Source organism: Saccopteryx bilineata, chromosome 5 (genome assembly GCF_036850765.1).
Source record: "Saccopteryx bilineata isolate mSacBil1 chromosome 5, mSacBil1_pri_phased_curated, whole genome shotgun sequence".
In the NCBI taxonomy this organism is placed as follows: domain Eukaryota; kingdom Metazoa; phylum Chordata; class Mammalia; order Chiroptera; family Emballonuridae; genus Saccopteryx; species Saccopteryx bilineata.
In genome coordinates this window covers 9,621,197-9,633,186 of record NC_089494.1, presented here as the reverse complement: position 1 = coordinate 9,633,186, position 11,990 = coordinate 9,621,197, and the positions used below count along the sequence as shown (strand labels likewise).

The 11,990-nt window shown below is 40.9% G+C and overlaps 1 non-coding gene across 1 annotated transcript; it reads left to right on the top strand.

The window, feature by feature from the left end:
* The first annotated feature begins 10,072 nt into the window (after positions 1-10,072).
* Positions 10,073-10,148, top strand: TRNAI-GAU (transfer RNA isoleucine (anticodon GAU)). Its single transcript has one exon. It is a non-coding gene; the product is annotated as a tRNA-Ile (tRNA).
* The last annotated feature ends 1,842 nt before the right edge of the window (positions 10,149-11,990 follow it).

Sequence of the window (11,990 nt, the reverse complement as noted above, 5' to 3'; positions counted from 1 at the left end):
GTTGGTGCCCCTTGCAGTCCCACCAGCTGTCCAACGGCACCGTTAATTCTGACCATTTGGCCACAATGTCTGTTCTCTCCTGGACCTTGTTTCACGTGGGCTCGGGATGAGTGTGTTCTGTTGTTGACGGACGGAATGCTCTGTAAATGTCTATCAATGCCGTCTGCTCTAACGTCTATTTCAATTCCTGTATTTCCTTATTGATTTTTGTCTGGATGATTTATCCATTGTTGAAAGTGGGATATTGAATCCTCTACTACTATTGCATTGTTCTCAATTCTTCCCTTCCAGTCTGCTGATATTTGCTGTATATTTAGGTGCTCTTCTGTTGGGTGCATAAATATTTATAAATGCCATATCTTCTTATTGGATTGACCTTCTAATCATTTCTAATGTCTCTCATTGTCTCTTATTATAGTCTTTGGAATGAAGTTTATTTTGTCTGATATGAGTTTAATATTAGTTGTATTCCTTTACTTTCAGTCTGTGTCTTTTGATTCATTGTAAACATATTTTCTTTTCCATTATTGAGGACATTATATCTTCCTTAAAATACTGTTTGCTAATTCTAAAATCTGAGTCAGCTCAAGTTTGATCTTCGTGGGTTGTTTTTCTCTTCACAACAACGAGTTCTATTTTCCTAGTTCTTCGTATATAAGATAATTCTGGATTATATCTTGAATATTTGTTATTATTAAGGAGATTCTAGCTTATTTTTTGTTGACGAGTATTGATATTTAGGTTTATTTATCTGTTTTGTTTTAACAGATATCTAACCCGGCTGGACTTCAACTGCAAATTTATTCCTGTAGGTTAGCACTAATCTCAGATAAAAAAACTTTTTTAGCTACGTTTTTTTGAATCTACTTCAACCACACATGGTACATAAATTATGCAGAGATAGGAATCAAATATTCTCTCTCTGGCTCTTTCTTTTTTTGGAAATATTGCTCCTTCTCCAGTGCCTAATGCTTTCCTAGTCTACAGTCACTGGTTTCTCTAGCCAAAAAGGCTGTAATTTTTCCACCCATGCCCCTTAGCAACTGTACCTTCCCAAATGTAAATACAACAAAACAAACAAACAAACAAAAATCTGAGAGAGAACTCACACTATGGAACTCTTGCTTTCAAGCCTACATGCCATAAAATCTGTTTGCTTCTCTTCTCTCTCCAGCAACCACTCTTCACATTTTTTTCAGAGATTATAGCTTTGTACACAGAAGAGTTTGTCTGGCTGAGCTTTCGCAGTCATTACTGAAAACAGAAATAACAAATGATACTTTTAAATACTATTTTCCTTTCATTATTGTTGTCTTTTAAAATCTTCTTTAGAACTCCAGTGACACAGGTTATTTTTTTTCCTTTGCTAGTCTTTCATTCCAACTTCTTTCCTTCTGACCCTTTTTGATGGTTTTTTAAAATCTAATTTTGATTGTTGTCTTCATTGTTCTGTTTTCTTACAGGCTTCTTATACTGTTTTCAATTACGTTTATTTTTTTTCTCAGGCAACTTGTAATTTAATCTTCATTTCTGGTGTTATACTGTATTTTTTAATTTCCTGAGTTTAATATACTCTAATTTATCAGGAGAATGTTCAGCAATGGTATTATTTGGGTTTTAATTTTCTAAGCTTTTTGAAAGTGCACAGATAGATAGATAGATAAATGGCCTGGTTTTACCTGTCTGTATTCTATGAACAGGGCAAAAAAAAAAAAAAAAAAAAAGGTATCTGTACTAATTTGGGGGGGGGGGTGTAGGTGAGGGATAAAAGAAGTTCTGTGTACCTTTTTATGTTTAGTTTTTAATCTTAAAAGTTACTCAATTTTCTTTTTTTGCTTATTTTTTTTTCTCATCAGTTTCCAAAAGTCACCCCTCTATTCTAACATTTTTCCCCTTGAAATGTGACTTTCCCAAGACTGACGCCATAGGTCGCAAAGCATCTTTAACCTTTTCCTATAGGCTGTCCTCTGAAAATAAAAGACAAGTGTTTCTGCATTTGTGTGGACTTCTTTTTATATAATGTTTTTTTTTAATTAATGTTAGGCAGGCTATCAACACTCATATACTCATTTTAGTGCAGTTTTTCCTGAATTGTTTTTATATTGCTCAAATGTATAAGGTATAAGGCAGGAACAGTAGGTGATAGTTTGGTAGAATTTGATGTTTATTTTTTGACTGACAAGTAATTTGAAGTTTGGATGTCCTATGATTTCTAATTAGGCTGGAAGTGTGGGTTTTATGTAGTTTTTTGTTTATTTGTTTGAGAAGTTAAGAATGGTGGATCTATGTGCCCACCACTGCCTCCAGTACACAGAATTTTATATTTACTATGCTCCCAACAAATGAGAGCCTTTATTACAAATATAGTATTACTCCATAGGTGGGACATAAAAATGAGACTCAGAGACATGGACAAAGAGGGTGGTGGTTACGGGGGGGGGGGGGAGGGGAGGAGAATAAAAAAGAAAATATATAGTATTTATTACTCTGTGGATCAGAAAGTGAGTGTGAGCACTTATTGCTACTGAATATTTGTGTATCAGCATTTAGCAGCTAGGAAAATAATACTCTAACTTTAGGTGGGCTCAGAGGTGGACCTACCATGAGGCAGATTCTTGTCAAATTTCCAAATATCCCTTGACCCTTTAACCTCCAAATAGAACTGAATTTTATTTTGGGGTTTCTCCAAAGCTGTGAGAAATAGCCTCAGACCTCTAAGTGTTATCTTGTCAAATGGCTGCAAGTCTTTTTAAGGAAGATTGAATACAGATTCCTATGTACATGGCCATAGTGGGAGGTTCTTCTTCGTGGACTTTTGGGACTCACTCACATATGAGAATTGGATAAGGAGCGATGTCTACCAAGGAGATTTCAATTTCTTGTCTTTGTATTTTGTTTAGGTTCAACAAACAGCTGCCAGGTGAGTTACCACTAATGTCAGTCCCTGGGACTCTATAACCAGAAAATCATAATCAGAGCTCACTCTAAGTCAGGACATTTGGCACCAAATTCTACTATGTTTCTAGGAATTAGATGCCCTGGATTGTGCCTGACATCCTACATACTTTTATAGCTCTGAAAATCAGAGGACACATTCCAACATCGTTGCCTTCCACCAGCTTCACTGGCTGACAGAGGCTACAGCGGTCCCTCCTTAGCTGTGGTTTTGTTTCCCACAGCGTCAGATTCCCTCGGTCAACCTCAGTCTCAAAATATTAAATGGAAAATTCCAGAAAGAAACAATTCATAAGTTTTAAATCGTGCACAAATTCTGAGTAGTGTGATGAAACCTGGCTCTGGCCCACTTTATGCTGCCCTGGAGGCGAGTCAGACCTGTGTCCAGTGTCTCCACGCTGCACACCCTCTCTGCCCATTCATCTCTCAGCCACTTCGTAGCTGTCTCAGTTATCAGACCAATTGTCAAGGCATCACAGCGCTAACCTTGAGGCTACCCTTATTTTATTGAAGAATGGCTCCAACATGCAGGAGTAGCAATGCAGGCCACTCGGATACACCGAAGAGAAGCCATAACGTGCTCCCTTTAAGTAAAAAGGTATGTGTATACATATAGAAAAAAAAAACAGTACATGCCGAGTTCAATGTTCTCTGTGGTTTGAAGCACCCACTGGTCTTGAAGCGTATCCCCATATATAAGGGGGGGGACGACTGTACCATTAGAACATTATTCAGAAATGCTAGTGCTTTCCTCACAAATGATGTTTCGAGGTCTTAGAAAAGACAACTCTTCTCCGCTTTCCTATAGACAATAGATAGAAAGGGAGTGGTGAGTGACGGCATAGTAAATTCACTCCCTCGCGTCTCCCCTTTGGCTATACAGAAGAATTTACGGCATCTCCAGTTACATTCAAAAGCTCTTCCACTGTGCCAGCATATTGAGTCCAGAATCTCTTCTGCCTTCCAGATTTTAAAATAAACGACTCTGATCTATATTTATTTATTTTTTTCCTATTTGTTCTAACATCCTTGGAATCCAGTCCCACACATCACTGCTCAGACTTTTTTTCTTTTTCTGATACAAAATTAAACAACGAACTGTAATTTTCTTCGTGTGTGAGACGTCTTCGGAGCCATCTGGAGCTGCAATCTGACTCCACCTGAAGTTCTGTGCAGAACCAGAGGGGAAGAAAGGAGTAGAGAGAAAACTGACGTCCTTTTGCAAAATTGACAACGGAGACATGGTGTCTGGGAGCCAAGCTGAAACAGTCTCTCCAGACAAGGAAAATGTGCCTGGTTCAGCTGGCAAGGCCGGCATGGCGGACTGGTGAAGTCTGGGGTGCACCAGCTCTTCCAAATGTTATTGCATGAAGAACCGGTCCAATTTGCAGAAGCCCATTTCTTAAACAATGTGCTAAGAAATCTGGAAACATTGTTTCTTTAAACAATATTGTAATTGGACAAAGCATAGAATCCATTCCATTGTTGCTTTTCAGTTCATGGCCTCAGCATTGCAGGTAGAAAGTATACAAAACACGTTATTTCAGCAGTCATAGAAGGGTTTGGATTTCGTGTCCTTTATACCACTCTAGAACAGTAGGCACTTTGTGGCCCTTAATGGAGACTCCATTCTAGGTCACGCAACAATTGACAAATCATGTTGCAACTATATCTGATAGGTTGCCAGGTTGCTATGTCTCAATATATAAGAAGACACTATGTTTTCCATTGCCTTCAGCTATGTATTATATATCAAGGTACTTTGTTACAAAAAAATAGAAATAAAGACTAATTTAAGCAAAAAAGACTTTAGCTGGAAAGATAGTGAGAAACTCATATCTGGTCAACTGCTTCATCATCTTCAATTCTTCACCCTTCTCTGTATACACAGCCTCAGACTTAGCAGGATCCACTTCCTGTGACTTGGGAGTTACTTCCACAAGAGGCAGAGTCTATTTTCCTGCTGCACTGATGTTGGACTTAACCATGTGACTTACTTTGGCCAATGGCATGTTAGCAGATGCTTGCCACGTGCTCGCTCGACTGAGCCTGCTGTTGTACATTCTTGCCTTTCACCTTCAGACAGAAATACCTCCCATAGCTACTTGTTCGTGGGAAATGAGGAAAATGTGCTGCATACTTGAACTTAACACAGCTGGGACTTAAGTCCAGCCTAGAAGAGTCAATCCCCTATTGTACCAGTTTTAAACCGGTATGTGCCACAAGAATTTATTTTTTTATTTATTTTAGAGAAAGAGACAGAAACATCGGTCTGTTCCTGTATGTGCCCTGACTGGGGATCGAACCCTGCTCGTATAGGGTCAATGCTATAACCAACCGGGCTGTACAGCCAGTGCCTACAGACATGGAATACTCAACTATTTAGGCAAGGGCATGGACCTCTTTTCCCTTAGATTGCCAAATTTAAAAAATGACAATAGCCAACACAACAGCAGCTGTTTGGTGTGAATGAATAAAAATTATACCTATCATTTTTGTCAAGTTGGCAAAAAATATATCTTTGTGGTGTGTTGCAGAATTAGTAATTAGTTTGTGTGCACCATGAGATGAAAAAGATTGGAAATTGCTACCCCATCAACTTGCATTTATAGGAATTTGAAACAAATGTTTATGTTAAATTTCATTTAGAGATTTTTTTTGGGAGGGAGGTGGGTGGAGAATTGTCATGCAGAATTATTGCGGATATAGCTGATAGATACATCATAAAATAATTAGAATGACTAGAAAATCAAGCTTGGGAATACAGACAAGAACCAAAGGAAGCTAGGAGTGGCCAAGACTCCACACAGAAATAGTCCAGTTAGGATGCTACTATCAATGCATTTCCACTGGAGAATGGCTCCTATCCCACCAGTGAGGACAAGCACACACTGCGAGTCCTCTTTACCTTCATTCCTATCTCCAGCTCCAGGAAATAATTTCCAGTGACCTCTGTTCATATTCACCTCTTCATTTACCCATATTCAAAACCCAGCCTGGAGCATTTAATGAGCCAACCAAGGGCATGTCTCCACATTAATGCCAAGAAGTTGGGAGAAGTATCTGCCTCCCTGTGGCTTGTACCAACTTTGTGACTCCTGTCAAATATAAAAAGTATATAGACTCTGGGTAGCTGAAACACAGCAAATGTTCATCACCTGTCTTTTGTTCCAAAGGAAAATGAGAATGCAATGAAACCCACAGTCCTGTTGTTAGTCCAGACCATATATCTAAATGCAATAGCAATAGCAATAGCTAAGGTGCATTAACTATGTGTCACATACTGTGTTAAAAGCGTGATATACACTTTTATTATGGATAATATATCCCTCTATAAGAAATGAGAAAAAAAAATGAAGGGTAAGTAACCTACTCAAATTTACACAGCTCATAAATGTGGTAAAGCCAAGAGATCAACCAGGCCGGTCAGATTATAAAAATCCTGACTCTTAAACCACTGCAGTGCACTAGTTCTCAAGTATTAAAGAATCATTTCCAGGAAACAATGAGCTTCTATTTTCTTAAGACTAAGAGAGTTGGTGACTCCATATGCATCATCAATATCCTACTCTAAGCCTCAATTCACAGCTAATTATTATTTTTTAATTGTCTTCATGCTCTATTTTAAGCCAAGGGTTCTTTTTGTTCTGTTCACAGAAAAAAATGGAAAATAATTAGTCTTTCTCAAATATCTGAAAACTTATGATTAAGCTTTCTAATGTGTTTCTCTTGTCCAGATTCTCACAACTTTTCTCTCCTTTAAATAGAGTATGCTATTTCTTCTTTATTTCCTTTAATTAATTTGGAGGAGGTAGGGTTTTTAATGTTTTTGGAAAGAGAGAAATAAATGTCCATTTTACCTAAGCCTTTGACTACCCATGGAGTGGGTTTTTTGAGGTTTGTATTGTTTTTTGAGGTTTTTTGAGGTTCATAGTGTGTGTGTGTGTGCGCGTGCGCGTGCACGCGCACGCACACACACACACACAAGTCACTTTATATTTGCTATTGCTTTTGTTGTTAATAGTCTCTGAGAAGCTGGACCATTAAACTTAAAATGGGCTTCTCTGTTGATACCTTGACACTCTACAAAGAAACAGGAATCATGACAGGGAGAAGGGTGGACTAGCAGACCAGAGGCATGTGGCTGAAATACTCACGTGGCCATTAATGACATCACATATGTCATTAGCAATGCACTCAAATTATCTGAGCATTTATTCCATTGCTTACACAATGGGCTTTAAAAAATAATACTGCACATAGCGCACATAGCTCAGGGCCTAATGCAAAGTGGTACTCAATGGTAGCAACTGACATCAGCATTACTGCTGCTCTGGTATTGTTATAGTTGCTACTGCAATGATGATGGAAATAGGCATGGATCTTCCAGATATACTCATTGGAGCCCACTTCTTAGAATTACTTTTCCTGAACAATGAGCAACAAACAGTATCGATAACAAAATATATAATCACTTTTTAAAATACATTAAGATTCTACTAAAGAATAATAGTCCTATCTATTCCTGAATGTTTAAACTCACAGTCCTATGAAATCATTCTTAGGAAAACGTTAGGAATTTGCTTTTAATGTGGGCATTATTTGAGTTATCCATGCTGTACTTCTCATGTTACCACTAAATAACTGAGTAGGTTAAAACCAGAAGTAACCTATCCGGGATCTAGTAAAAGCCAGGTCCAGGATTTGAACATTATTCCTCATAGCTCCCCCATTTGCCTCACCTCCCTCATGTTATCTGCTCTTGAAGCGGAAGCTCTATTCTGAAAGATTTCTTGTAATGTAACCACTGAGGTATGGCCCACCGGAAGCAGAAAGGAGTTCACAATGCTGGGGCAAGAACATCTGAGGAGAAGTCAGCGAGGAAACATTTACCTATGTCAGCCAGAACTATTTTCACACCTATTATTCTCATTTTCTTCAACACCTGAAGCATAAAAAATATAGTGGCTTCGGGACCGAACGTCAATGGGTTTTCAACAACTCTATAAATTATCTTTCAGACAACCCATCAAATTAAATAATGGAATTACTAAGTAAATAAGGAGCCAGATGACTCAAAATGTTTTATAGTTGAGGGAACATCATGTCGTATCATGGAAATATAGAAAGTCAACTTTATATAAGGTTGGGATTTCTCCTTTTTAAGTTATTACCTTACACTCTGACTGCCAAGTCTCGAAGAGGCAAGAAATTAATGATGTGAGTTTGAACTGAGGAATAATTTTCCTTTGAATTTTATGACCCCCCTCATCAGCCGCACAGCAGGAAGTGAGATCATTTGTGTTCATGGAGACAGACAGAATACCATGTAGACAGCATGCCATGTTGTAGGCCCGGAGAAAATGACCATGGCCTGGCTCTATTCATAAAGGTTAGTAGTTGACTTGATCCATTTTAGAAGTAAGTAGGATAGAGATCTTTAATACTATAAAAAGTAAAGTGTATTAGGGACCATAGCTAAGTAATGTCACTTAGTAATACTATGGTATTTGGGCAGGATTGGGATGGAGACAAAAAGAAACTTTTATTATTGAATGATAAGTAAGTATATTAGCGGAAGAACTTCAAAAAGGGTCTAGGTGATTCATACTTAGGACCAAAAGTAACCAAAGAGAGAATTATAAATAAATGAAGTTTGGTTTTTGGAGGGCCTGGATAACGTTTTTACTTTTATTATTGAGTACCAAATATCTCCTATTATTTTTTATATAAAGTGATATACAGTAGAAAAGATGCTCTCAGATCCCATTTGTTTGTTTTCTTCTGTAATATAAGTAACAGCTGACATGTGCACCAAACAAAATCAAGTTATTTTCCTCTAACACACATTCCATTAGGCATCTGGAAAACATTTGAGGTCACGCTCCATGGTCCTCAGATGAAAGAACTGATATGAATGAGAAATGATGGTGTTCCTCCAAGGAATGAAACAATTTGAAAATGAGTTCTTATCTTCTTTCCTAGCTGTATTTTCCAGTCCTTATTGAAGGCCAAGAAAATGGGCTCAGGACTCAGCAACAGAGCACACACGTCAGTGAGCTGGGCTTGGGAGTCTGCAATCCATCAAATAATCACACTTAATGAGCTACTTCCAAAAAAAAATGTTCTCAATGTTCCCCTTACTCATGCCATTATACTCCCAGTTCTTCAATCCCATTTCCCCAGGAGAAAATTTGGGTACTTCCATAACTACCTGGGATTACAGGACCAGATGGCAGCGACCTAACCGTCCATTCTACTATGACCAGACCCGTAAGTCATGTGCTCCACTGAACATGGAGCAAGAGGGGGGAGGGGGCGGGACTCTCCGTGCCTGTCCATCATGGGACTCTTTCTTGCACACTCACTAATGGAGGGTTCTTAATTCTTATTTGTCCACGGATAAAATTCCATTAATTTGGCTGGCAAAAATTGGCCCTTTATATTTTTGCTGACATCTATTTAAATTTGGGCGATTCTTTCCATTTTATTTTTACCATAAAATATTGTTCCGGAGGTTACAGAAAGTGTAGTGTTGTCTTTTTTCCATTCTCATCTTATTTCCATTCTCTTTTATATGATTTCTTCTTTTCCTCTTTATTTTTTAATCATATAATTTTAGCCAAAGTGAGGGAATCCAGCCAATTATGAATTCAATTCTCTTTTGCATTTTTCAAAACAATTGAAATTCCAAAGCTTCAGAGTCATGTCCATTTAAAAGAATTTTCAGTGTGAAGGCCCCCCCCATTTGATGAACGCAAATAAGAATGTTATACCGTGGACTGTTTTCTGACTAAGCTATTTCCAAATATTGATCAACACCTGATCATAGATCGAGTGCGCTGGAATGCACTGGAGACGATGGCATCGCCAGTGTGATGACATGTGACTGAGCCGTTTGGTGGAAAAGGAGTACTGAGCACAGGATGACCTTCTGATCGACTAGTTACACTGTCCAACAATCTGTAAACTGTGACCGTGCATTGCACAGGGGCCTATTTTAACAGTTGCTGCACAAAATGTACTAACTGTACTAAGTCTTATTCTGAAAAGAAATCAGTAGGATTCACCAGGCTGCCAAAGGCGTTCATAGAACAAAAAAGACTTAGAGTCCCTGGCCCTGGCCAGTTGGCTCAGCGGTAGAGCGTCGGCCTGATGTGCGGGGGACCCGGGTTCGATTCCCGGCCAGGGCACATAGGAGAAGCGCCCATTTGCTTCTCCACACCCCCCCTCCTTCCTCTCTGTCTCTCCCTTCCCCTCCCGCAGCCAAGGCTCCATTGGAGCAAAGATGGCCCGGGCGCTGGGGATGGCTCCTTGGCCTCTGCCCCAGGCACTAGAGTGGCTCTGGTCGCAGCAGAGCAATGCCCCAGAGGGGCAGAGCGTCGCCCCTGGTGGGCGTGCCGGGTGGATCCCGGTCAGGCGCATGCGGGAGTCTGTCTGACTGTCTATCCCCGTTTCCAGCTTCAGGAAAAAAAAAAAAAAGACTTAGAGTCCCTGCTTTAATTCACAGACAGTGGTCTGGCCTATGCCTTTCGTTGGGGAAATAAAGGAAGGGTTGGTGAGAGCAAGGAGACAGCTGGAGCAGAGTCAGCATCCTGGGCATGGGACCAGTGCTCAGCACATGACCCCCAGCTCAGAAGAGGACCTTGTGCTTGGGCTTCATGTTCTGCAGTCGCTTTGTTCAAACCTGTAACACTCTCATCTTTGAATGTTGCTTTTGTCAATGAAGTCTGTTGGGAGAACAGAGCAGGCACCAAGTCCTGGGAGTCTTGGCTCGTGCTGGCTTCATTTTCTACCCTCTCTGCCTTCCATTCCCCCCAAACCTGCCCTATTTTAAGCAGCGGGTATCATATTTTTAAATAAATGATTTTAGTACAGAATAGTTTTAGACCTGAAATAGAAAATTATGAAGATGGTACAGAGAGGTCCCATGGCCCTAACATCCAATGAATGAGCGGTGGAGCTGGGATTTGGGTACGATGAATGATAGTGTATCGAGTGGATGAGGTCCCGGGACTGTTTCATCGCCTGGCCGCGGGCCTGGGGAGGACATGTTCTAGGCCGTGTCGTTCTCACTGCAGTTCCTCTAACTCAGCTCCCTCCCCTTCCTAACATCACTGCAGAGCTCTCTCTCCCTCCACGCCCACCCGCCTGCTGAGGTTTCCATCTGTTTTGGTTCCCATAGCCACCTTCCCATGGCAACAGGGACTCCAACAGAGGCCGAGGCCAGGTCCCTGCACACGGGGAAGGTTGAATTGCCTAATCTCACTTGTTGGAATTTCAGAAGTCTTCGGTCTCCCTTAAAGGAAGGAATGTGGCAGATCACTTCAAAGAAGAGGCAAAGAATGTTCTGGGTCTGGTGAAGCCTTACAGAGAAATGACCCAGCGGGTTGCTATCAACGTCTAACTCTCCTGATCAAACCGTCCCCCCACCCCCACCCCAAGCAGGAAACTCTCCTTTGCCAGCTCTCCTAAGTGTTAACGCTATTATTTATCTCATTACCTACAGCAATAGTGTCGGGCATCAGTCTCATTTTTGCTAGCTGACATCTGCTCTGATTAAACAGTCACGTCTGGCATTGCCCCCAGGAGTACCCCAGATCTGTCTCCTACTTCCACAGCATTTGGGCGGAACAGACCCAGAGACGCCCCTTCTTTCAGCCTCTGCCTGCCCCCTCCAACCTCTTTTCCAGTCTCCACATTGGAATCGCCACAGCCATCCTCAGCCTCCGAGACCAGCCAAACTCCTTAACTCCTTATTGCCAAACAACCACGAACTCCCAAATTTGTCAGAATTATTCCATCGAGCTGGAGGCTGCCGTGGACCGCCCCGCCAGTCCGCACCTGCTGGCCTCCCACACCTACCTCTCCCTGGGCTTCTCTTTCCACCTCAACGCGGTGGCTCTGGAGGCGGGGCCCCTTCTGGGAGCCGGTAAAGGAGACAAGCGAGACTCCCAGCAGCTCTTGCAGAGGCAAAACCAGCACAGCAGCCGCATTCTCCCCCTGGGCGTGCAGCAGCCTTCCCAGGAGGAGTG